This window comes from Protopterus annectens, chromosome 1.part0, assembly GCF_019279795.1.
Source record: "Protopterus annectens isolate FY-2018-M chromosome 1.part0, PAN1.0, whole genome shotgun sequence".
Lineage (NCBI taxonomy): Eukaryota > Metazoa > Chordata > Ceratodontiformes > Protopteridae > Protopterus > Protopterus annectens.
This window is the reverse complement of record NC_056725.1, coordinates 1,497,461,965-1,497,488,063: the sequence shown is the minus strand read 5'-3', so window position 1 is coordinate 1,497,488,063 and position 26,099 is coordinate 1,497,461,965.

Sequence of the window (26,099 nt, the reverse complement as noted above, 5' to 3'; positions counted from 1 at the left end):
ATATGTTTAACTCATTAATGCTTTGTATTTCTTTTAAGTTTTAGTGTTTCTGTAAGGTATTATTATTTTCTGGATGGAGTTTGAGTTCAAGAAGCATATGTAAGGAGTTGGCGTCATAATTTATCCGATAATATATAGCTAAAGTGGTGTGGATACTTGGTGAGGATCCAAGAATAGGTAATGGCTATTCCTGTTTTTTTCCCAGTCATGACTAGTTGTCATGTTATTTAACTGTTAGCACAATTTAATAATTTTCTGGAATGATAATTCAGTCTCTTTCATTCACAGGGAATTAAAGTAATTAAAGCCACCTGATGTAATTGTTTTAACACCCAAGTACTCCAGCAGCATTGAGCAGCCATTATTTGTTTGCTTGTTTATTTATTTATTTATTTATGCACATATGTGTTTATTTAGTTATACTTTAATGAGCTGGAGATAAGGGCAGCCTGTTTTTAGGATTCTGGTCTTTACCTTTATAGATTGGAAATATAAAAGGTTCTGTATCATCTAATCCAAGTCACTGAAAGTTGTTCTTTGGTTGAAATAAATGTTTCTCTTGATAAGATTACAACACTTCTTGCTCATATGTAAAGACTTTTATTTGATGTCAAGAGGTAAAATTCTCTGTTTTTAACTTATATGTTTTCATGTTTTCAGGTATGACTGGTACATGTAGGATTACAGTAGACCCACGTGATTAAATATTTTGTGTATTACTGCAAAGGTTCTGGGTCTTACTCATTTGTATTTATTTATTTATTTATTTATTTAACATTTGTTTACAGGGAAAGTCCGACTGGACACAGGTCCTTTTTTAGCAGAGGCCCGGGGAGAAAAGCTCCATGAGTAACAGTAAATTTTTATGCACACATTACAATAATCAATAAAGTATAAAGTAAACAAAATGTTGTATACATAAGAACATACAAATTTGTTACATCTTGACAATAAAACCTGGGCTTTCAACATAGCTAGAACTATTTGTAGGTATGACTTATGTCAAGATATATGGTTAAGACAGATCGGTAGGAACAAGGAAGGATTAAACACCGGGGAGAAGTTGGATATGTTTTGGGTATACTGTGATGTATCAGAGCACTCATGAGGGGTTAGTACAGGAAGATAGCCACTTATTTTTTAGATAAGCTTTAAGTGATGGCTTAAAGTGGTTAGTGGATGAAATTGAGAGAATGGAGTTAGGAAGAGAGTTCCATATATGAGATATATAGTTGGAAAATAAAGATTCTCCTACCGTGTTGTTGGATTTGGGGATGGTGAGTAAGTTCTTGTTGTTAGAGTGAAGTGGTCTGCTGGAACTGTAAGGAAGGATGAGATTTTGTAGTGCAGGGGTAGTAGCTGGTTGTGTTACAATGTTGTGAGTTAGAGAGAGTTGGTTGCAAAGAATAATGCTGGGAAGCTCAAGCCATTCTAGTATCCTTAAAGCTGTACAATGATGTGTCTATATGGGCAGTCAGATGCAAACTTAACAATTTTATTATAACATGCTTCTAACTTAGATAAGTCAGTTTTCCTTAGATTAGTTAAAATTGGATAGGCATATAGTAGAGAGGAGAGCAGATGGGTTTGTGCTAATGTAATTTTGTCCATTGTGGTCAGGAACCTTTTTGTGCCTATATAGACTTTCAAGATTCTTATTGGCTTTTTTATAGTTAGGGAGACATGCAAGTCAAATTTTAGGGTATTGTCTATTTCCACTCCAAGAAGCTTTGCATGGGTTGTTGGGGAGATCACAGTATTGTCTTTGGCTGTTAAGTTAAATGTTGTGCATGAGATAGATGTCTTGTTAGGGTGGAAGAGTAATAATTTAGTTTTGTTTGGGTTAAGGATTAGATGGGCATTGACTAAGCATGTTTCAAAAGAAGTGAATGATTTCTGTGTTTGAGAATGAAGAGCTGATAGAGAAGTGGCAGCAGAGATAAGTGTTGAATCATCTGCATAATGTATTATAGAACCATGTGGAGTAACTGTGTGTAGATTATTAGTAAAGAGGGAAATCTTAAAATGAAATCTTAGTAATTTACTGTTACTGTATTTGTATGTTTTAGTATTGAATTCATTGTTTAAGCAGAAGGCTTGGATTACTATCAGTGTCCCCTGATAATTTAAATAGTTGGCCTATGTTAAAGATTGTTTTAATTATCATTTAACATACTTTGATTTATCAAGTCTGGGCTTAAGTAAATTATGCCTTTTGTAATGTAATTAGGAGACAGATGCAGTTTGTGTTGACTTTGTCAGCATCAACAGCTGCTAATTTATTGATGTTTCTTGTATTTGTTTGTGCAGATGTATGGCAGTATTGTCTGTGCAGGGAGTGTGGCACAGATATATTGGATACTGTATTTTAAAGGCATAGAAGTGTTTAGAATATTAGGACAAGTAAGAGGGAAGAACAAGTTTGTGCATCTTGGCTGTGTATTTCATGGTAATGTGTTTGGATTCTTAATTTAAAGATATAAAAGATATCTGGAGGGTACGGAGGAAGTAGGCTGGGTTAGTCATTATCCATTCTGATAAAAAATAATGGATGTTGCTGGTGTCCCGGTAACCTGTGGCAGGGTCTGGTCAGGAGCCTTTGTTACAGTTTTACCTGTGGTACCTCTGGAGTGCAGTAGACATCAACTATGAATTTGTACTAGTTAAGTACACCTGCAGCAAAAACAAGTTTTAAGAATTAACTGTATTGTACCTGTAAATGTTTCCTGAATTTTTTTTCCCTGGAACTTTGAGAGAGAGAAAAAGAGAAAGAGTGAGAGAAGACTCAGTTTATTATTGTATTTATATATGCTTGTCTGCATGTATGCATGTATGTATTTAAGTTTGATAATCTGGTTGATGTGTTTGTCCAGACAACCTTTTCTGCCATGACTTCAGACCATAGACAAGGACATGTTCACACACAGGATATAAGTTTAAACAAAACAGAATGCAATAATACATTTTCTTATCATGATAAATTTCCTATCTGTATGTATTCTGCTTTGGCTGATGAGAACTGCTGTGAAAGACAACTGCATATGTCTATGATTCTCTATGGGATTACAGGAAGAAATAATAGAGTTATACAGTCATACTAAAAGTGGGCTGACCCAGTATGGGCGATAAGATAAGGAGCACCTGGTGCAAAACTAGTGGTGTGGTTTATGAGGTATGGGTATGGAAGAAAACAAGCAAGAAAACTCTAACAGGGAAGATGAAACAGTATTATTACAGAAAGGAATGATCAGGGAGATAGACTGTGTGAGAGAAACGTTGGTGGAATAAACTATGCTATCACAAATGGAATGTAAAAAAGAGTATAAGAGAAAAAGAAACATTTGTACAAAATATAGTAAGAAACAGCAATGTTAGTCTTGCTCAGTGAGCTGCTTGTACTATGTGTGCCCAGAATAGTTTGTCCACGCTGACAAATGGGTGTATAATATGTAAACAGCTAGTGTAACAAGGATTCCAGTCTTCATGCTGGCATTTGAAATACCCGCATGTGCAAATCCCATAAGGAGACTGAATTACTGAAACTTTGTATTTACATATGTTAAGTCTGGCATGCCATTTTTTGGAATATTCTTTTTCTCTAAGGTATGATGATTTTATAGTCAGAAAATATATATTTAGGGGGTATGGTGGCTTGACCCTTACACTGGAGGTTGCCAGTGGCCTTCCCCTTGAAAAAAGTTTAAAGAAGAAGAGCGATGTTCAATATTCACCCTTCTTGTGGATTTCCAGTCTGTGTTTTTTTCTTTTCTTGAATGTTGGGACTCGGCATTTTGAGGCCTGATATTTCGATAGGGAACCCTTTAAGATAGATTGAACTAGTTCTATTTGGATGAGGCATGCAGCAGGCACTGAAGGCTAATCTGTCTAAAATGCAGAGTGCTATTCCAACATTAGTGACTATTGTGGTGTGCGACCTATGCAGTCTATTCGCACAAGGTCCGCTTGATATAAATCAGATATAGCGATTAGCATATCTTTATGAAATCTATACCAATCAAGGAGATCTGGACTTGGCATGGTTGTACTATATTTTCTTTGGGCCTGCTGGTATCATAGCAGGCTAACTGGATGTGTGACACCTGGACCGGCATAATGCACTTTGTTCATATTTGTAAAATGGTGTGGAATCAGCAGCATGTCCTCCTTTTTTCCTTTTTGGGACTGCAGATGACCACTGTTGTGTGTGAAACACTTAAGTTGCAGTTTTTATTTTATATATGAATAAAAGTAGCATTATGGAAGTCCAATTTATCCACTCATCGCCTTCCTGCCATATACATACTTGTGTTGTTGTGTTTGCACGTATACTGGCACATAACTGTGTTTTATGAAACAGACATCTGTTAAACATAAGTAATATTGCTTTACACAACTTTGCTTAACTTTAAGTTTTCAACATCAAGCCTGCTGTTAGTTGCAGTTTTAAATTATATAACCTGGGCTATAAAAAGTTAGAATATTAAGCCACGATTTCCAATCATCACCTGAAGCATAGAATCACATGATAGTGAAATCATGTCTTTATCATATATATTTTTTGTATCTCTCACTGCCTTTTTCATTTTCATTTCAGGAATAGCTGAAACATTTCCAAAAGCAAGAATTCTCATCACATCAAGTAAACTAAAATATTTAACTCTTCTTTCCAGTATGAGTGTCAGTGTGATTTGTTTCATTTTACTTAAACTAGGAAAATACAAAAAGTGCTACACAAAATTAGGATTCTATCCATGCTGATGACAGTTCTATATGTGCATTTGAACTGCAGCAAAAACACAATCAGCTAGGCATCAGCCATTTTTTACTTGCAAATTGCTGAGTGAACTAAGACACAGTGAAACCTTAGCACATTAGTTCATTTTGGATTCCATGAGCAACCAAGAGAAAATATTGTTTATGCATTTAATGGTCATGTGATATATTTTTATACCATTGAAAGAAGTGCTGATCTGACTATCTGTCCAAATTCAAGTGTACTCATTCTAGGCATATCTGTGAGTGTGTGTGTGTGTGTGTGTGTGTGTGTGTGTGTGTGTGTGTGTGTGTGTGTGTGTGTGTGTGTGTGTGTGTGTGTGTGTGTGTGTGTGCATGTGTGTGTCTGTCTGCCTGCTTGCACCGACTTGTGCATATGTATCTGTATGTGCTTAACTGAGCATTTATCTCTGCGCGTGCATCGTGATATGTGTTTGTTTTGTGATGTATCTGCCTAAAGTGTGTCACAAGATCAATGCCTTTATCAGGTGTGTCTGAATATGATGGTAATGAAGACTAATGTAATTTGGTGAAATGCATAGTTGGAGAATTTATTCTTAAAGATATTTAGAGTAGTTATTTTAGGAGGGGTGTGCCTGACAGGGGTATATTTTGGGGGTCTGGATTTACTTGGGAGGGTTATAAGAGCATGGAATAAATACTCAGTCACTAGGATATGTAAATACTGAGACTCTGATCCTTATACATCAAGAAAAGAAAAAGCTCACCTGAACGAATTAAGTGGAGACTGAAGATTGTTATCATAGATGGAGAAGAACAGTCCTATATATAGAGTTAGGTCTGTTTCCTACTTTTCATAATAGTGTAGCCTCAGAACTGGAGTATATGTAAACTGCAAGAAGTGTAAGATACACAATTCCAAACATAGAGGTCCAGGGGATAGCTAGCCACCCTGCAAAAATACTTAATTCCGAAATGTTATTAGTCTTAGTCAGTTTGAAAGCATGATACTTGGGGTGCTGGTCTCTTGGCAAGCTGGCTTTCGACATATTTGATGAAAATTGGGAGTTTCAGAAGTTGGCTATCAATGAGATATGCTCAATGAATCAGCAATGAAATGTATAGTTCTATACTGAAACCAGTGTGAAAATATAAGGCATTACAACTTATGAGAACATGAAATTGGAGATTCTTCTTTGGCACAGTGTTTATCTCCACATGACTGAGAACATAAGAACAAGTGTAAAGTATATATTCCATCTGTTGCAGCATTACTCATTTGACAGTACTTTTTGGTAGCATAGTAGGTAGTGGCAAGTTCTTTGTCTCACAGCTCCAGTAAATTCTAGCCCTTTTTGTGTAGTTTGCATGTTTTGCTGTGCCTCTCAGAAACAGAGTTCTCTTGAGTCTTAAGTTTCTTTCCACCTCCCAAGCCATTCTTTATGAATGACTACACTTAACTATGTAAAACCTAAATAGATGATAGATAGATAGACAGACAGATAGAGGTGTGTGTGTGTGTGTGTGTGTGTGTGTGTGTGTGTGTGTGTGTGTGTGTGTGTGTGTGTGTGTGTGTGTGTGTGTGTGTGTGTGTGTGTGTGTGTGTGTGTGTGTGTGTGTGTGTGTGTGTGTGTGTTTGTGTGTGTGTGTGTCTTTGGCTTACATTGCACCTCTGATCGATCCACTGGCTAGAACACTTATACAGTTAATGAGTAATAAAAGTAACTAAATAAATAACAAATAAATAAAGTACTGTAAGAGATCTGTTTGTGATTATCACAAAGGCACCAGTTTTCATTGCACAGATATTTAGACTATGCTTAATGATATGAGAACGTTTTAACAGATCTAGACATTAAGTCATCAGTTGGTTTGAGTGACAACATGCAGAAAGGATGACAGAAGGCTTTATTGTCTCCTTTTCTCTGCTTGGTTTTAGAATATTTCATGATGAGGTAATATTTTAAACTAATAATTTCTAGTTCTGCTAGATGCCCGAAATAATATTTAGACAAAAATACTTTTGTGGTGCGCAATGATTGGGGATGGAAAATTAATTTATCATGTGTGATAGCATGTGAAAGTTGATTTTTTTGTGAGGGGATAAGCAGCTGAAAGAGATTACCTTATTTTCATTCGGGATTATAAATCACTTTATGGGAAAGCACCATTAATATGCTAAAAGGACACTAAAATGGCCTGAAATCCATGAGCTACCAAGAGAGGCTAGAGGCTCTATACCTTTATAGAGTGCCTTATAGACTTTTGAGAGGATATCTCTGTCTTGCTTACAGAACCCTTACTACAGCCAATAGCCTTAATCCTCCAGTTTCGCTGCAAGTCTAGTATTTCCACCAGTCCTAAAAGCAGGGCCAAATCTTCACCAACAGATAAATAAAACATAGTGGGGGGACAGGTTTATTACCCACTACCTCTCAAACCTCTTGAATAAACTTCCCCTGCATGTTTAGCAGTATGCCTTACACTCTTCCTTTAAACATAAACTAGACAATTAAATGGATATACCTCACAGAAGTACCTCACCGAGAGGATCACTGGCCTCAAGCAGATGCCCTATGTAGCTCAACTGAAGAAACTCCAGCTGTACTCAGTCGCATACCGCCTACTCAGAGGAGATCTCTGCCTGACATACAAGGCCATTTCCAACTCAGAATTGATGGACATGCTCCACCTAAACAAAACCATATCCCCTCGAGCCACACGCTCCAGGGATCTAAACCTCACCACAACAATAAATAGGACGTGCTGGAGGGCTAGATTCCTGTCCCAGAGACTTCCCATGCTCTGGAACAAGATTCCAATCTACATTAGGCAGAGCTCCTCGCTAACTCTCTTCAAGAGAAACCTTGACAAGTGGATGGGAAACAGAAAGTTTACTCCAAGGATCACTTCAATGGCTCTGTTGGACAGAGGCACAGGGAAGTAATATAAGGGGGCGGCGAAAGCCAAGACATTCCAGCTAGGCTTATAAATGCCTTCGGGCAGATAGCCTAGTACCTACCTATGAACCTATGAACCTATGTCTTATGCATTTAAATGTATGTATTTATCTGAATGTGTTAACCAGTGCAATCTATTCATGCATTCATTACAAGTCAGATTTTGTCTAGGTGCATCATGTGGACAGACAAGGCTTGGCTTAATTTTTGGGGGGAATGGGTATGCTGTTTTATGAAATATGTGTGTCACTTTCTACAGAATTCTGCTCATTTGTGGAACTCACAGTCATAAGAGAAGGTTGGACAAGAGGTTAGTGCAGCATTTCTTATTAAATTAATACTGTTTTTTATTAAGAATTTTGAAGAAGAATCTTAATGACAACACTCAGATCTGCTCTGAGTTACAGCACAATGGCACTAAATATACAGAACCAACTGATATTGCCAACATCCTGGCAGATAGGTTCAGTGCCAACTTTACCCCTCTCTCACCCCCTAAAGGGCCCATCTCTATACAAAAAGAATGCAAAGTTCCTGTAATCACGTCTGCACAGGTAAAAACCACACTCTCCAAAGCCAAGATCACAGCATCCATGGGACCTGACAACATCCCAGGCTGCATTCTACATGAACTACAGAATGAACTGTCACCCCATCTAAACAATATGTTCGATCATAGCCTCAGCTGTGCCCACTGAATGGCACACAGCAACGGTTAACCCACTCCACAAAGGAGGAGCCATCATAGACCCCGGGAACTATCACCCCATTAGTCTAATGAGCCTGGTCTGCAAGGCCATGGAATGTATCATCAGGGAACTTATAAACAAAGACATTGGTAATCTCAAAACTTTGGACCCCACCCAGTTCGGGTTTGTAAAAGACAGATCATGTTTCCTAAACCTGATAGACTTCTTTGAAGCAGTCACCAAAGCCTTAGACGAGGGTAAGGTGGTTCACACAGTCTATCTAGATCTCACCAAGGCTTTTGACACCATTCCCACTCTGGAATTATAGATAAACTCACTAACTAGGTATAAATCCCTATGTCACAAGATGGGTTGCCAACTGGCTCACTGACAGAACCCACACTGTGAAAGTAGCAGACTCCAAATCCGACTTCAGACCAGTGACAAGTGGAGTACCACAGGGTTCAGTCCTGGGTCCTCTCCTGTTTGGTATCTACTTTTCTGAGGTACAGGCTAACACAGAAGGTCTTTGGCTAATGATGTTTGCAGATGACTGCAAACTAGGAGCCATAATTGAAACTCCTAATGATGTGGTCATCCTACAAAAGGGCCTCACTGAGACAGATGCCTGGTGCCAAAGCCATGGTCTCAAGCTCAATGCCAAAAAGTGCATTGTCATCCCCTTTGGTAAAAACTCTGTACCCTTAAGCTACCACATAGGTGGTAGTCTCCTTAACACTGTGTGATAAGAGACCGTGGGACACAGGTGAACAGTAGTCTCTCCTTTGATAATCACATCACCACAGTAGTCAGGAAATCCTTCTATGTGGCACACCTCATCACAAAAGGTTTTTCATCCAGGAAAAAAGAGGTCATTGTTTCCCTCTACTCATCACTATTAGACCCATTATAGAGTACAGCCCTCCTTTAGGTATGTGCCTAACAAGACATCTAACACAACTGGAAAGGTCACAGAAATACCTCACAAGAGGATTACCAGCCTCAAACAGATGCCCTACGCAGACCGTCTCAAAAAACTCCAGGTTTATTCCGTCGCATATCGCTTACTCAGAGGCGATTTCTGCCTAACATACAAAGCTATGTCAAACCCAGAGCTATTGGACATGGTCCACTTAAAGAAATCCCAATCCCTCTGAGTTACACCCTCTAGGGACCTAAACCGTGTCACCACAATAAACTGAACATGCTGGAGGGATAAATTCCTATCCTAGAGACTTCCAGTACTCTGGAACAAACTACCTATCTATATCAAACAAAGCTCCTCATTAACACTCTTTAGCACTCTTCAAGAAAAATCTTGATGATTGGATGGGAAATAAGAATTCACCCCGGGGATCACCTCTGTGGCTCTGCTCGACATGGCCACAGGAAAATAATTTTCTTGGGTGACAAAAGCCAGGGTACCTTTTTTGGCTAGGCTTGTATAGGTCCTAGGGCCAATAGCCTAGTACCTACTTATGAACCTGTGAACCTATATTAATCCATTTACTCCAGGGCTGACTTTTATGGCTTTCCTGGAAAAAGTAAGTGCTATCTTGAGGAAGATACGGGCAAAGAGATAATGGCCATGAGACTTACTAATCATAGAATAAAAATGACTCTATACATCTATAAATCTATGAATCTGAATGACAATTCTGTATTAACAGTCAGGCAGAGGACACCAAAGCTCAGATGACCTTCTGTATGAAACATTTCTGCAGTACTTTGATTGGTGAACTGTAAAGAACAACAAAGTACATGCACCTTTCTAAAATGGGTTGAACTGATTAGGTTGTGGTGTTAATACTCTAAATCAAGGAATGAATGGTTGATTTATTAAATCTAGGAGACAATCAGTGGTTTGAATGGATGGACATATTAGATTAGGCAGATTATAATTTTTGTTTTTTAGTTAGAACCAACTTTCGTCCCCAACCTATTATAACTTATACATATTACCTACACTTTGGGTGCCATTTTTCTAATCACTCTGCATACTGCTCGATCCCCAGCATGCTGTGTCTCTCTTGTAAGTGCAATATACATTACTGCTAACTGTATTATATCTATGATTACACTTATTAACAGCATTTTGATTGAATTTGTGATGTATTTCTATGTAAACCTGTAAAAACAACTTCAGTAGTATATAGCTATCTGTCCACTGTATGGTAACGCTATTGAGTATTGTCTGCGACACTATTCTGTTTCAATTCCCACTGTTACTTCCCCTCAACTTTTATATGAATGCATGTTTTGGTTAATATTCCAATGTGAACAGGACATTCTTGATGTTGCATTAGTAATCATTAACTCTAAGTGCTATGTTTTTCTTTTTTTTTTTTTTTTTGTTGTTACTGAATTTAACTTCATGTATTTCAATTTTACTTTTGCTAACTACATTGCTTGATTGTTTTTGCTGCTTTTGAAGTTTTATTAAGGTGCTACAGTTAGTTTTTTGTTCTCCTTTCTCTCACTTATCCTTCTTCCTCTCTGCTTCTCATTTTCAGCTTACACTGCTCTGTGCCTTTTCTCTGCTGAAATTCCTACCAAGAACCTTGACGGCTTCTACCTACTGCCTATAGTGCCAAGAAAATACATTCACTCTAACAGGAAACCACCTCTAAGAAACTGTACACAGGTTAAAACTACCACCTTACTCATTGGAGAGCATGCAGCCTAGGTCAGCAGCTGTATTCCCATCACCCTATTCTCTCACTCACTACAACTTTTTGCCTCTGTTCCATGGCGTTTCTATAATTTTTGCATTCCTTTCAGAATTACAGTAAGCAAAAGCATATTTAGCTGTACTATTGGCAGCAACAGTAATCATAAAGCTGAGCGCTCAGCTAACTCATTCATATTCTCTTCCACAAATTCTACTATACTTCAGAAGGTGTAATTCCCCTGGCCCAAATACTGAGGTCTTATTACAAATGCCTAATTATCTGTGGATTTACCTTTAACCAAAGGTATTTTGGAAATTAATAGATTTTTTTTAATGCTGACATTCCACCCTTGGACCCGTGGCTCTTCCCACTCCATTCCCCTACCCTACCCCATTCCCACCCACCCCCACATTCATTTGATTTATACCCCATACCATTTGACCACTCCTCTGCCCTCCTCCCAACTTTCTCCATCATCCTCCTTACATAAAGCATTTCCTCTGTACATTTTAACAACCTATCTTGCCCAACACTATATCACTAAAACCACTCCTCTAGTCTTTATTTATTAACCCTAGAACCTACTCAACTTCCAAACACCTTTAGCTACACTATGTTAGCTACAAAGTCATACTTCACTAGCCACATTCTTCTTGTCTTCTCCACCTCCATCCTCTGCGTTACCTAGACTGCCATCTCTTAACAACACTCCCTACCACCCAAAACCTGTTCACCTACTACTACTTGCCCCCATCCACTTTCTCTACCAACTAAACCTTCCCTATATACACATCTCTATTTTCATATACTAACAATACCACATACAGAATTAAGATATTCTTCCTGCCTACATACCCCCTCAAAATGAAATAAAAAAACTACCACCAACAAAAATCTCCTTAGTTATCTCAGACTACTCTTCTTAGGCCTATTACTGTCAGTTGACATTCATCTAAACCCTGGGCATAATCCTAGCTCCTCCCTTCCCTCAACACCCCACTTCCCTATCACTCATTCTTCTCTTCATACTCATACAAGTTCACCCACCAAATGCCTATCTATTCTATCTATGAACATTCAAAGTATCATGAACAAAACCTCTTTATTCCATGCCTGGAACTCCTTACACATCCCAACATCCTCTGCCTCACTAAAACATGGATTAAACCTCATATATCAGATACTGAAATACTTCCACCAGGTTATAATATCCTCTGCCATGATTGTCTTAAGAAGAAAGGTGGAGTTACTATTTTCTATTCTAACCGGCTTACTCTTCAACCTCTCTCTATCACTACCTTTGACTTCCATTCAGCTGAAATTCTCATTGCCATTTGACAATTAAACACTTACAAAAAAATTAGCAGTTGCCTCCATTTACATTCCCCCAGGTAACAATATCCCTATTCTTGAGCTTTTTCTCTCTTGAATCTCACAAACCATCTCTTATAAAATCGTAATCCTAGGTGATGTTAACATCGACTAGAATGCCCTTAACACTGATTCCCCTACTACCTCCATTAACCTCTTTGGTTTCTCTCAGTTAATCTCCATTCTGACTCACCTAAATAAATGCATCAAGTCTGGCTCCATTCTAGAGTGGGTCCTTACCTCTAATCCTAATCAGTATCATAACCCCCCAAACTACCTGATACCTTTAGTGATCATCATCCCACATACATACTTAGACACTTTCCTCAACTACATAAACTCCAGAAATTCAAACTATGTCTCAACCTCTCCAATTTTAATCCTGAAACTTTCAACCAAAAGCTCTCCAATTAACTGGTCCTTCCTCCACAATCTCCCCCCCTAGATGAAGCTGTACTGGCATTTAACAACATCTTTCTAGACATGCACAACTCCCTGGCTCCCATCAGGAAACTAAGAATAAAAACACATTTCTCCTTGGCTAACTCAAACAACCCAAGCACTCATGCATATGAGAGGTAGTATGTGGAGAAAATGGAAAAAAATCCAAACACCTCACTGACCTTCAAACCTATAGAGAGCTCTGTAATTTAACCAAAAAACAAGGTAACCCTTGACAAGCAAAACTTTTTTCATAAACCACTTAGCAACCCTCACTCCAGCCCCCAAACATCTGGCACACAGTTAATCAACTCCTACATCCCAGAAACCCATCATCTCCTAACCCCTGCCTTACTAGCTCTGCCGCTGACACTCCTACCTTCCTAAATACATTTTTCATTAATGAAAGAATAACAGTTTTCATTAAGACTATCCACAATCTTACCAAGAATGACAATAACACTCAACCCACACCCTCTACACCTACTCCATCTCCCAACTTTACTCTTAAACACATACCCACAACTTATATTAAATCTCTCCTGAGCAAACTTAAAACTTGCTCTCTATCGCTCTCCCTGTCTCCATTTTATTCAATAGATCCATTATGGAAAACTCTGTGAGTAACATATGGAAAATTTCTATGTTATTCCATTGCTTAAAGGTGGCAACTCAACTGACTACTCTAATTTTAGACCAATTGCCATCCTATCTCCTCTGTCTAAAATTCTTGAAAATTGCATACACAAACAGCTTTTTGACCATCTTCTACAAGAAAATCTTCTCGCACCCACACAGCATGGTTTCCATCTGAAACATAGTAATGCTACTACTCTGACATCCTTCATAAATAGCATTGCAAATTCTCGTGGCAACAATAAGTAAGTCTCTTGTTTGTTTCTCGGCCTTTCTAAGGCCTTTGATACCATATCCCATACATAACAAGGAACGTCAGAGCCTCTAAGATCCAGGTGATAATTGATTTTAATTAGTTTAATTCATAGGCCTGTACCTCTACTCTCATTTATTCTATATTGTTTCCTCCTCCCTGGTTTATGCAAAAATGTTGCTTCCTTAAACTTATTTCAATACTAAATCCCACTTACTATGTACAATCTGATGCCACATGCTAAGGAATCTGTTAATTGCATCAACCAAGACCACTTCTCTTTTTGTATTTGGCTATTTTTAACTGTATGTTTGTTTGAACAAGCTCCATATGCAAATCTTTATTGAATTTCTTAGGAGTGTGTCTTAGCTTGATCATCCTAGCTCAAACTAATGAATAGTTAAGTATTGCCATACATATGATCCCCTTCTCCTACCAATATTGTTTATACTATAGTCTTTAACAGAAACAATAGAAAGGACTAAACTGCTGTCTTTAAATGTAAACACATTTTAGGATATTAAAGAATCTCAATTAGCGGTAAAACAAAGATGCCAAGCATGCAATCATATTCTTGTAACCACTGCCCATCTGAAATAAGAAAACTATAATAATATAGTGATGAAATAACATTGAGCAAATATTACTATTGAGCCTTTGCTTTCTTATGCATTATCTAGATTTGTAACTTTTACATATCTATATAAACCATTTCTTACAAATAAAAATCACTACAACACTAACAAAAAAAATCCAAATCATGCTCTGATTCTCATGTTATAAATAAACCATGGCCTGAATGCATAAATACCATGAATGTAGTAATGTACACCTCAGTCACCAACATTTGGCCAGTGTCTCCTCACAATCATGCAACATTTGTTCCTTCCTCTTCCTCAGTACATTATATGCTTACAACAGCAAGACATAATGCTAATAAACAACCATACGCTCTGCAAGGATGGCATGCAGGGTCAAGCCAACAATGTAAACCACCAACTACCAGAAAAAAACGATAGTGAACACACAGTAATGAAGAATTAATGATTATTTATTTATAATTCCTTCAAATCCAGACTGGTTTTGGCTATTCAGCCTTTATCAATTAATACAATAAACTTTATTGTATTCATTGATAAAGGCTGAATAGCCGAAACCGGTCTGGATTTGAAGGAATTATAAATAAATAATCATTATTTCTTCATTACTGCATGTTCACTATCGTTTTTTGCTGGTCGTTGGTGGTTTATAATGCTAATAAATCCAGTACACAATAATGACCATGCTGCAATTTGTTCCAATTTTAAAGGTTAACTCATATATTGATCACAGTGGTATTTCTCAATGTGACAATAATAAAACAGATTATGAAACATTTGATTCTCATTTACTTTACACTGAATAGATGCATTAAAACAATGCATTAGTAAAAGAGCAGCATACAACAGATCCCTTGCCTTTCTACATAAAACTGTGGATACAGTCCTCTTAGCAAATAGGAGCTGACATTTTAAATCTCCATTAATTCAAAAAAATGCAGAGTGCCTCTTCTGCTTACTGTTTTTCTCGTGCTACGTTTTGCCATTATATATACCCCTCATCTTTACTCAAAACATGCTAATCCTTTCAACAAGTGTCATTGCTGTATAGAGACACCTTAGATGGCCAACAAGGGAAGAAGATACAGAAGTATATGAACTTTATAGCATTATAAAGACCCAATTCCTATTCCTCTTTTCTAACTTACATTCTAATTGTTGATATGTTGGCTGAAATCCTCCTTATTTTCCAGCAAAGTCAAGCCATATTTTGCCCATCTTTGCATTAAGCCTTCTTTACTGTGGCATCCTCCTTTTTTGTTACCTGGCTTCTACACATTGATTGTTGGTAACCAATCTCTCTCTCTCTCCCTCTAATGCATTAGTGTCCGGTCATCACTGTGTTTCCCAACATACTCAATACTAATCCACAGCTGTGTTCATTACTCATAATGGTGGAATGACTCTATAATCTCTTTTTTTCCATGTCACTAACTTGTTGCTTACCCTTAAGCCTAGATTCACCATCATTGTGCCTGTCAAGATGTTCTGGTTTGACTTTCCCATTCCTGGTTTTGGCATGTCTTCATTTCCCATAGTTTCCATCTGTTCAGTTATTGAATTTACTGAAATCATGTGCCTCACCACATCTTCTGTGGGCTGAGGAATTGTCTGTGTACCACCTACCAAATCCACTTGCATATTCCAATGAACCCCTTCTAGGCAGGACATCTCATCAGAAGGTACTTCTCTTGTCAATCAGTTTGCAAAAGACAACTCTACTCATTCAAAAGAGTTTTAGTGCAGACGGGAAGATCAATCTTAATGCATCCTCCTCATAGGACTGATAATCAGACCCATTTTTTATCTGTGAAGAACTGCATGTGAGTAGTCCACTGTCTCCAAAATTATCTTCCTAGTCACTGGGAAAATGCTTTTATTTTGTGCCATATTTGACAGACTTTCCTTTTTGCATCAGTTATGCAGATTAAGTAGGTGTCTTGATCTTCCCTAGCTGTTGTCTCCTTCACATACACCTACACACACACACACACACGCACACACACACACACACACACACACACACACACACACACACACACACACACACACACACACACACACACACACACACACACACACACACACACACGTCCGCGTGCGCACACACACACACATAACACACACGTCTGCGCACGCACACACACACACATGCACCCACACACACACAAACACACACACACACACAGACACACACACATGCACACACACATGCATGCAGACACACACACACACACACACACACACACACACACACACACACACACAAACACACATGCATTGTGCCTAATCAATATGAGGATTGAGATCTAATCTATTTTTTAACCATGGATTAGACCCATTCCTGACAAATTCAGGCAATCCTGCCTTCTTCTAGCCCCATAATTCTTAGATTTTCTAACCTAGAAAGATTTTCTAGGTCATTTCTGTAAGAGGTATTTATTTCAGCCTGCATCTTTCTTATTTTATGCTACTGCATTCCCAGCTGTTGTATTAACTTCTGGATTTAGATGTCTTGCTTTGCTGTAAGATATTTTATTTCAGATTTTCTGCCCATGTGGCTTTAACCTCCAGTCTTGACACTCTGAGCTCAGAAATAATCATATTAAGCTTGCCAGGGATCAGTTTAATTTTTGTTTCCATCTTGTTGAAAATATAGCAGTCAACAAGATCAGCACTAGAAGATACACTAGTTTTCCTCACAAAGTAAACAGCAGTATTGTACTTTCTTCATACACCTTTTTGGCTTCCCATCCCAGGATGCCCCTTGTTTAAAAAAATTACCATTTACACTCCCCAGATTATGACCTGATTGTGTTGACATTCTTAATAAGCATCACTGCAAACTCATATGAATATTCAGATTATTTTGCCATACTCACTTCCAAGTGTTTTATTTATGCCCTTCTGCACGTATTTATATGAACTAGAGAAGATATGAAATGCCAGATCCTATTTGATAAAAGGAACATATCTATAGTTTTGTGTAGAAAGGCAAGGAATCTGTTGCATGTTGCTCTTTTACTAATGCCTTGTTTTAATCCATCTAGACAGTGAGAAGTAAATGTGAACTAAATGTTTCATAATCTGTTTTATTATATTTGCATTGAGAAACACCACTGTAATCGATATATGTGTTGACCTTTAAAGTTAGAACTAATGATAGCATGATCATTATTGCGCAGCAGATTTATGATCGTTTTGTCACTAATTACTTTACTCAGGTTTGTAAATACCACATCAAATATGTTATTTCCCTAGCCGGTTCCTGAAGAACCTGCTATGATTTTGTATTTTCATAAGTGAACTAGAGAAGACTTTAGTATATTATTATAGTCTAGCTGGAGATGAATTTAAAGGATTACTGTAGTCTAGGTGTATTACTGCAGTCAGCCTTTTCCAGTCATGCCAGGCAAATTTAAGCGCTGTACTGAATGCATATTTTGTGATACTTAAAACACTAATAAAAAATCAATACAGTGTTTTTTTCTAATGAAATAAAAAGTACTAAATAGCATTATGTTTAAATAACAGTTTTTTCATGGTGAGGCTAGACTCCCAAGGGAGCCTAAGGCTTATGGCAAGAGAAGTGTGAACACGTTTGAAAATGTTATGTACTTAATACATTAACTATATTATATGCTTCTGTGAGAGATCAGACAAAATTCAAAAAGTTACTAGATTATGAATACGACCATTTTATTCCTGATCTGTAACAGATGAATACTGCAAAACCAAATAGTTATTTCATGCACAGATACATGCACTACATAACAGCCGATGTTTTATGATGATGATGATGAAATTATCATTATTATTGTCATTATTATTACTATTATTATTATTATTATTATTATTATCAGTATTATCATTATTACTATTATTATTTTGCATGAAGATTATACAAGTGTTTTTTTGATACCTAAAAGAGGATAAAGAATTTTGTATGTGGTTTGAGGGAGGTTCACTGAGACAGAGCTGGAAAATCAGTGTATTAAATTACTGGGTAGTGTGTCAGTCCATTGGTAACAGTTTAGGTGAATGCTGTTGTAGCAAAAATGTTTCTCTGAAAGCACTTTTGTCGACAGTGGAGAATTCCCTTCCCTCCACCATTGTGAGACCTCAAAGTAGGTATATTTAAATTTGGGAGATGGGATGTCCCTCTGCATTAGTGGTATTGGGGGGGGGGGGTTGTCCCTTGCAGATTTACTTTACGTTTCACAGAAAGTACTTTCAGAGTAACATTTTCATAGCTTTTGCTTTCAGGGTATTGTTCTGCTGCCATGAACCTAAATTATTATGCATTTCATTTGGTCCCCTGCTGAAATTATTTTTCCTGAGTTACTTGTTATCATCCAAGTACTGTGTCAGTTTATACTGTGTATGCAACATTAACAAAACTCCTGCTTGCAATGTATATAAAACATAATACAATACCAGCACACAAAAACTCATCTTCATCAATATATTAGAAGGATCACTTCATTAAGTTTTTTTTTGATGACATAAAAACTATTGTCCTTTTAAAAAGGTTACCATGTATGCCTGTGTTGAATTACTTTGGTATGTGCTATCCTATATGCGTTGGTATCTTTGTTACAGAAATTTTATTTTAGCACAAAAATTTCTTTGACCCACTATCTAAAGTTAGTTATATAGCTCTACCATTTTCAGTCTGATAATTGCAGGTGGCAGAAAAACAGAAGTAAAAAATATGAAATCATGTAAAATAACCTTATGAAGTACAAAATGTATTTTATAAACAGTCATGTCTGATACCATTTTTGTAAAACTGATTCTATATGGGTAAAACTCAGAATTACTTGGGAGGCGTGGCTAACAGATATGTGGTGGTATGCATAATCATAACCTGCAATGCATACAAGATGATGTACAGCTGAAGTGCATATCCATGCAAAATACATTCACAAACAAACTTATGTCAATGTTCTAAAGGTTAGTCAGCAGGTCACAAAATGGCCATAGTACAATATATGCATATGAATCTCTTATGTGGCCACTGTCTTTAAAATTTATATACATACCAATATTTCTAAGAATACATTCTTGAGTAACTGATATGCTTCAGACTTGTCTTCTAGAATGGCATGCCATGGAAGCACTCATAAAAAGGTTTCTGAAAAACACGCTGGAGAGGTATGTTTGAACAGTGCTGATAAGTGAAAACAGCACATGGCAGAACATCATACAACAGTCAGGGGATCTAAATACTCCATCTAGTATATTGCAATGCACACGTCACTTCATGAGTATAATGAGCCATGGAAGCTGTTACACTAAAACTATTAACTTCACCTTGTTTCAGTATTTCTTGGTGATGTGCATTGATGATCAGTTCAGTTGTACAATGGATCTTAGCATTTTCAAAGGATTTTTATAATTTTTTGGCTAAGGATAAGAACTGAAGTTTCTCTGCAGTTACATATGGCCATCTGTGTTGCTCTCTTTCAACAGCTAGACAATATATAATGACAGGAAGATAAATAATATTCTTTTATAAGCCCCTTGTGGGCATTTGTGTTGTGCACTTATAAAATTTTAACAAGATTAAAGACTGGTAAGGCAATAGAATGGAGATGAAAATGGGCAGCAAGCAGATGGGACAAAACAAAGTGGAGTGATAAAGATGAATAAATATAGACATCAATGGATGTGAGTCCATGCATTACACATAGCAGTGCATTAGCAAGTGGAGCCACTGAAGCAGTCACACTAAAAGGAGTCATATAATGAATATATTAGGGGAATAAAATTCACTGGCAGAGCTATAGAAAGAAAGAAGATTCAAGAGATTGGAATCAAGGCTTTCATAGTCACATAGCTGCTCATTAGTAAGGACAGGCACTGAAGGTTTCAGATGGCAAGGGGAATATCGAGAAAGCATTAATGAGGGATACCTACCAGATCTGCAGAAAGGAAACCCATCAGTGAAAAACAAAATTCCACACCCCTTGAAATTTGAGCACCCCATTGCACTAACACAGTAGAAATCATCTCATTAGTACACTGAGCCATCAAAGCAGAATTTGGGAATTTGTTTAGCTGTATTGCACATTTGCCTGTAGACTCACAACCATGCATAGATCATTTACATGACTGATGGCAAGATCTTAACATATTCAAAGGATTGTTGTCATGGGACAAGAACTGTCTTTTTTCCTGCGGTTATAGATGACCAGCATCATTGCTCTATGCCAACTGTCATGCAATGTATGACCACAAGAGTATGATTTGAATTGTAAATCCTTTGTAGGAATGTGTGTGGTGTTTGCATTAGTTTTTTGACAAAATTATAGGTAGAAAATGAGAGAAAAGGATAGAGATGAAAAGGGAAAACATGCACAGGTTACAGCACAAGATCGGCAAATTTGAAATAACAGGATGGAGGTGGAATATGAGCATACCTCTTAAGTAGGTTCTTAGGTGAACTATCATGTGAATTATAACACTAGTTTTAATAATGTAGTGACTAAAATTAACAGTGACTTGTCAGAAAACTATCCCTATATTGTGGACAGTTGTAGCAATCATGTGTCCATTAATTAAAGATCGGTGAATGTGAGAGATACAGGGGGAATATTTTTATTGGATAGGTCACATTCCCTTCTCAATATTAAAACAAAAATGTCACCTATCCACTAAAAAAGGAAAGAAGAGGTGGGTAAGAGGGAAAGGATAGGTTGTAGGGAAGACAGATATGACTGATAAAGTTATGGAGTAACATAATGAGGGAATGGAAACAGAATGGTGAAAGAGACATCAAACAACAGAAGGCAGACAATGGTAAAATGAGGACTGTATAAAATACAGGGGTGGTCATAAACACAAAAGAGAGGGGAACACCAGGTTTGGGGATAGAATTTCTTGTTTGCAAATGTAATATGGGATTTCTCCTCCCTCCTGGAGCAGTCATCACTGGATCCTGCCATAGGACCTGTAAGTAGCACTGGGCAGGGATGCAAATCAATGAGTCACTGAAGCAGGGTCCCTATGCAGCCGAAGCAGGCATCAAACATGCTCTGCCACCCCCTGATGAGTTAAAAACTGTTATTAGCAGAAACCACTGTGCCATTCACTGGCACAGAGCTACCTGATGTGGGTGGTACAGGTACGGAAGTACATGTGGAGGCACCTTTAACAGGCTGGGACCCAGACGTGCTTTGTGCCTCTGGGGGTGCTCCTGCTGTTGCTTCTACCACCTGCGATGGGATGACAGATCATGTCTTTGTGGTCAGTCATGGTCAAGGTGCTGCTACATATAATAATAACATAAATGGGAAGATGTAAACAATATAAATAAATGTATAGGAATGAAAGAAAAGCAACAAAGAGGGTGTGGGGAAAGATATTCAAAAACAAGGCAATTGCATTATAAATTATGTTCATACTTATAATTCAGTGAAAATAAATAAGCTTTTAATAGTAAGACCTACACATCTATATCTTCAAATGTTTGTCTAAGTGATTATCTTAATTATGTATGCCAAAAGCCATCATCACATGCAGTCTGACTGAAGAGCATGATAATTCAGGACATTGACATACTGTAATCCTTAGCGATTAAAAAAAAATAAATAAATAAAATTAAAGGAGACTTGGCAGTTGGTGTGGTCTAAGGCACTTGTCTGCCCTTACTGATGAACATTTCAGGGTTTGACTGACACGCTTGCACTAAAAGACGGAGCATCTGTGCACTCACCAGAATAGATCTGTGCTGTATATAAAGCAATCGTGTTATCTCCCACAAAGGTTTAGATTATGTTAGGATGCTGTTCTAATTGGGAGACTTCTGGTACTTACAAAAGTTGTAAAGTAAGGAAGTTCTTCCATGGAGTCTCCTTGTTGTGTTTATGGAAGTATCCTCTGGGGTTTAACACAGATATATGTATATATATATATATATATATATATATATATATATATATATATATATATATATGACTTTTATAGCGAAGCTGTGGCTCCCAGCCAACATGAGCCCTAGGAAGCCACCTGGGTTGCCTAGTGCTGTATCTACTTGTATCAAATGATGCTTTTTTAGTTTTGATAATAACACAACTGTAGACATTTATGAGAAACATGCTGTTCAAACAATAAACATTTCAAGCACATGTTGTACACATTGAACAAATAAATGCAGTCTATACTGTGAAGTGAACAGCCAAGTAATAATTATGATATATATGATGCAATCATATTAATGGGATTACAGATTTGGGATGGGGGGAATTGAACCCACAGCCATTGTAACAGTGCATATGGACTTAATATAAAGTGTGACTTTTTTGACTGTATAGAGGGTGACATACAGAAGCAAAAGTCCTGATTGAGAAATGAAAAGTCAGCAAACAAAGGAGAGTTGTAGTGGTGCTGAAATTGAATTCATCCTCAAGTCTTGGTGAGTACCTTTGTGATATAGACCCCGTTTTTTTACAAAATCTCACCAAGGTGACACTGATATATAGACTGCATTTATATAGCATACATCATGGACAGAAGAAAATCAAAAATAAAAAAGATAGCTGGGTGCACAAGACCCAGGATAAAAAAAAGTGTCCAATCCTGGTAGGTTCACTGGTGCCAAGACTGGAAAAAATGACAGTGTAGAATCCTCAAAATATGGAAACATTCCTACAATGGGGCCAGGCCAGGCTTGGCTCAAGGGGAGGATGGTCCCCCTGTTGCAGAACGAAGTATCAGTCCACAAAAAAGACAAAAATTGATTGGTCAAAGAAGAGCCATAAAGACGATAGAGTGGACTATTGAGGATAAGAAAGAAATTATGTGTTGTTACTATTATGTAAAAAGCCCAGAATTTCCAGACACAAGACATACAAAATGATTAAGAGAGAAATAAGAGGAAAGGAAAATATTTCCGCAGGAAAAAACATCATAAGCTTCAAATAAAAATTTGCTTTCATTAATACAACAGATTTTTGAAAAACACTATTTAGATCAAGAAATATTGATTTCTTTGGGAAAAGAAGCCTCTGATGAAGTGAGAAAATATAAACAACACAATCTAGACATATTTGAAAACATATAAAAAAGAAATATGGACATGGGAAAGAAAGAGAGATTTGATATGGTGCAACATTTATGCAAAGAGAAAGCCAAGATAAGTAATATAGAGAAGGCAGTCTCAAACATATTCAAAGAAAAATACAGGCAAAGGCATCTAGATATGGAATATTTCACAATAAAAATATTAATAGCACAACAATTTAAAGTAGAAAGGATGATTAGTAGAGCAGAAATTAAAGAAATAGAAGTTGAAGTTATGGAGTGCCTGCGAAGAGAAGGATTTAATGTAGAAGGTCTAAAACAGATTACATCACAGCATGATGGAGTGAGTCCCCAGAATAAGGAAAAGCAAGAAGATCAGGAAACATGTGAAGAAGAAATATGGACATGGGAAAGGAAAAGAGATTTAATATGGTGTAATATGTATGCAAAGGAGAAAGCAAAACTAACTAATACAAAAAGAGCAGCACCAAAGATATTTGAAGAAAAATATAGGCAAAGGAATCTGGATATGGAAAACTTTACAATACAAAAAATAAGAAGACTAAGAGAAAAAGTAGAAAAACAGATTAGTAATGGAGAAGTCAAAAAATATAAATTGAGGTAATGGAAGAGCTGCAAAGAGAAGGATTCAGTCTAGAAAATCAAACACAGAAAGTACCACAACAGGATAGAGCAATGGCTATCCAAATTAAGGGGAAACCAGTGAAACAGGAAGCAACTGGTCAGGTGCCATATCAAGATATTTTGAGCCTTCCACAGGAAACCAGTATAAACGTTTATTTGAAGCTAGATAGCAAGGAAAGAAACAGGAAACTGTGGAAACTCTGATGCAGTCAATGTTGAGGAGTGATAGGCCAGTGAGTTCCCATATGACAGAACAACAGATGACACAGGATGAAATTGAAGAGAATGTGCCACAGGAAGATGCTATAGAACTTTCTATAGAATGCCCGCAGGAAACAGAAAAGAAACAGAAAACTAGGAATGTGCCCTCAGTATGGAAAAAAATGAGTAAAGAGAAGAATTGTTTGATTTAGTAGACAGCAGAAGGTTAATAAAACCCCAAAAAGTCAGAAGCTTGATAAAAAAATGAACACAGTAATTAGGGCTGTCCATAGACATCCATGCGATATAACAGAAGTAAACAGAATATATTACTGTGCTGATAAATTAATAACCGATAAAGTTCTACCACAGGAACACAGGGTAATGATGGAAAAGAGGGGGCAAAAGTGAATGCCACCATGGAAATATCGAATAAAGAAAACTATAAAGTAGCTAAGACAAGAAGTGTCATTGTTAGAAGATTATAGAAGAGGGGACAGATCAACAAAAATATTAAGAAAGATAGATGTGATAAAAGCAATGCACAGTATTAGAAAAGGCCAGGAACTATTATGCATTATTAAAGATAACAAACTCAAAATTTCAAAACAGGTGAAAAGACTTAGAAGATACGAAGATAAATATAAGGGAAATGCACAAAATAAGCAATTTACTGATAACCCAAAAAAGTTTTATAGAGAATTGGGAAATAAGGTAAAAGGAATTGAAAGACTGCCAAAAAAAGAGGAAGTAGATACATTTTGGAGAAGTATCTATGAAGATCCTGTGGAACATAATAAAGATGCTAAATGGATAGAAGAAGTAAAAGAAAGAATAAGAAGTTTAAAGGTACAGGATATGAAATGGGATAAATACCAACCAGAGAGATTGAAACAAAGTTGAGAAAAGCCTCTAACTGGAAAACCCAGGCCTAGATGCAGTACCTAACTTTAAGCCTAAAGTATTAACTTCTTTGCATGAGGATTTAGCCATGAGTAAGAACTATTTATATGCACACCCCAAACACACACCACACTGGTTAACAACAGGAAAAACAATACTCTTACATAAGAGTGAACCTGCAAGCTACCCTAAAAATTATAGACCAATAACTTGTCTTTCAACAATGTATAAACTATACATGGGAATTGACGCAGAGAGAGTGTATAATCATTTAGAAGAAAACTCAATTATGGCAGTAGAACAAAAGGGCAACAAAAGAAAGTCATAGGGAACAAAAGATCACTTATTGTTAAACAAAGTTATAGTGGAGAACTGTAAGAATGGGAAGAATTTATGTATGCATGGATTGACTACAAAAAAGCATTTGATAGTATCCCACATTCATGGATAAAAGAGTGCTTAAAAATGTATAAGATACACCCTACACTGATTGACCACATTACAATAACCATGAAACAGTGGCAGACCACTTTGCAATTAAGCCATGATGTTGTGTCTTTCGGCTTTTTCCCGGTTAGGGGTTGCCACAGCGGAACTCCAGTCTGCTAATGATTGGCAGTAGATTTTTACGTGCCGAGTTGCCGGCCCTGACGCACAACCTTCAACGAAGGTATGCCCATTCATGCATGTCTCCACACAGAAGACGCTCTAGCTGAGAATTGAACAAGACAATGTCTTAATGTGAGGCAACAATGCTACCGCAGCACCACCACCACCATGATAAAGGACAGATTATTATCCCAGGGATAAAAATTCTAAGGGGGATATTCCAGGGTGACGCTCTGTCACCATTGCTATTCTGCCTTGCCATTAATCCATTAAGCTGTTTACTTAACAGCTTAGGCCATGGCTACAATTTGGCTCCTAGAAAACAACTAATGACTTTTCATCTTCTCTTCATTGAATAT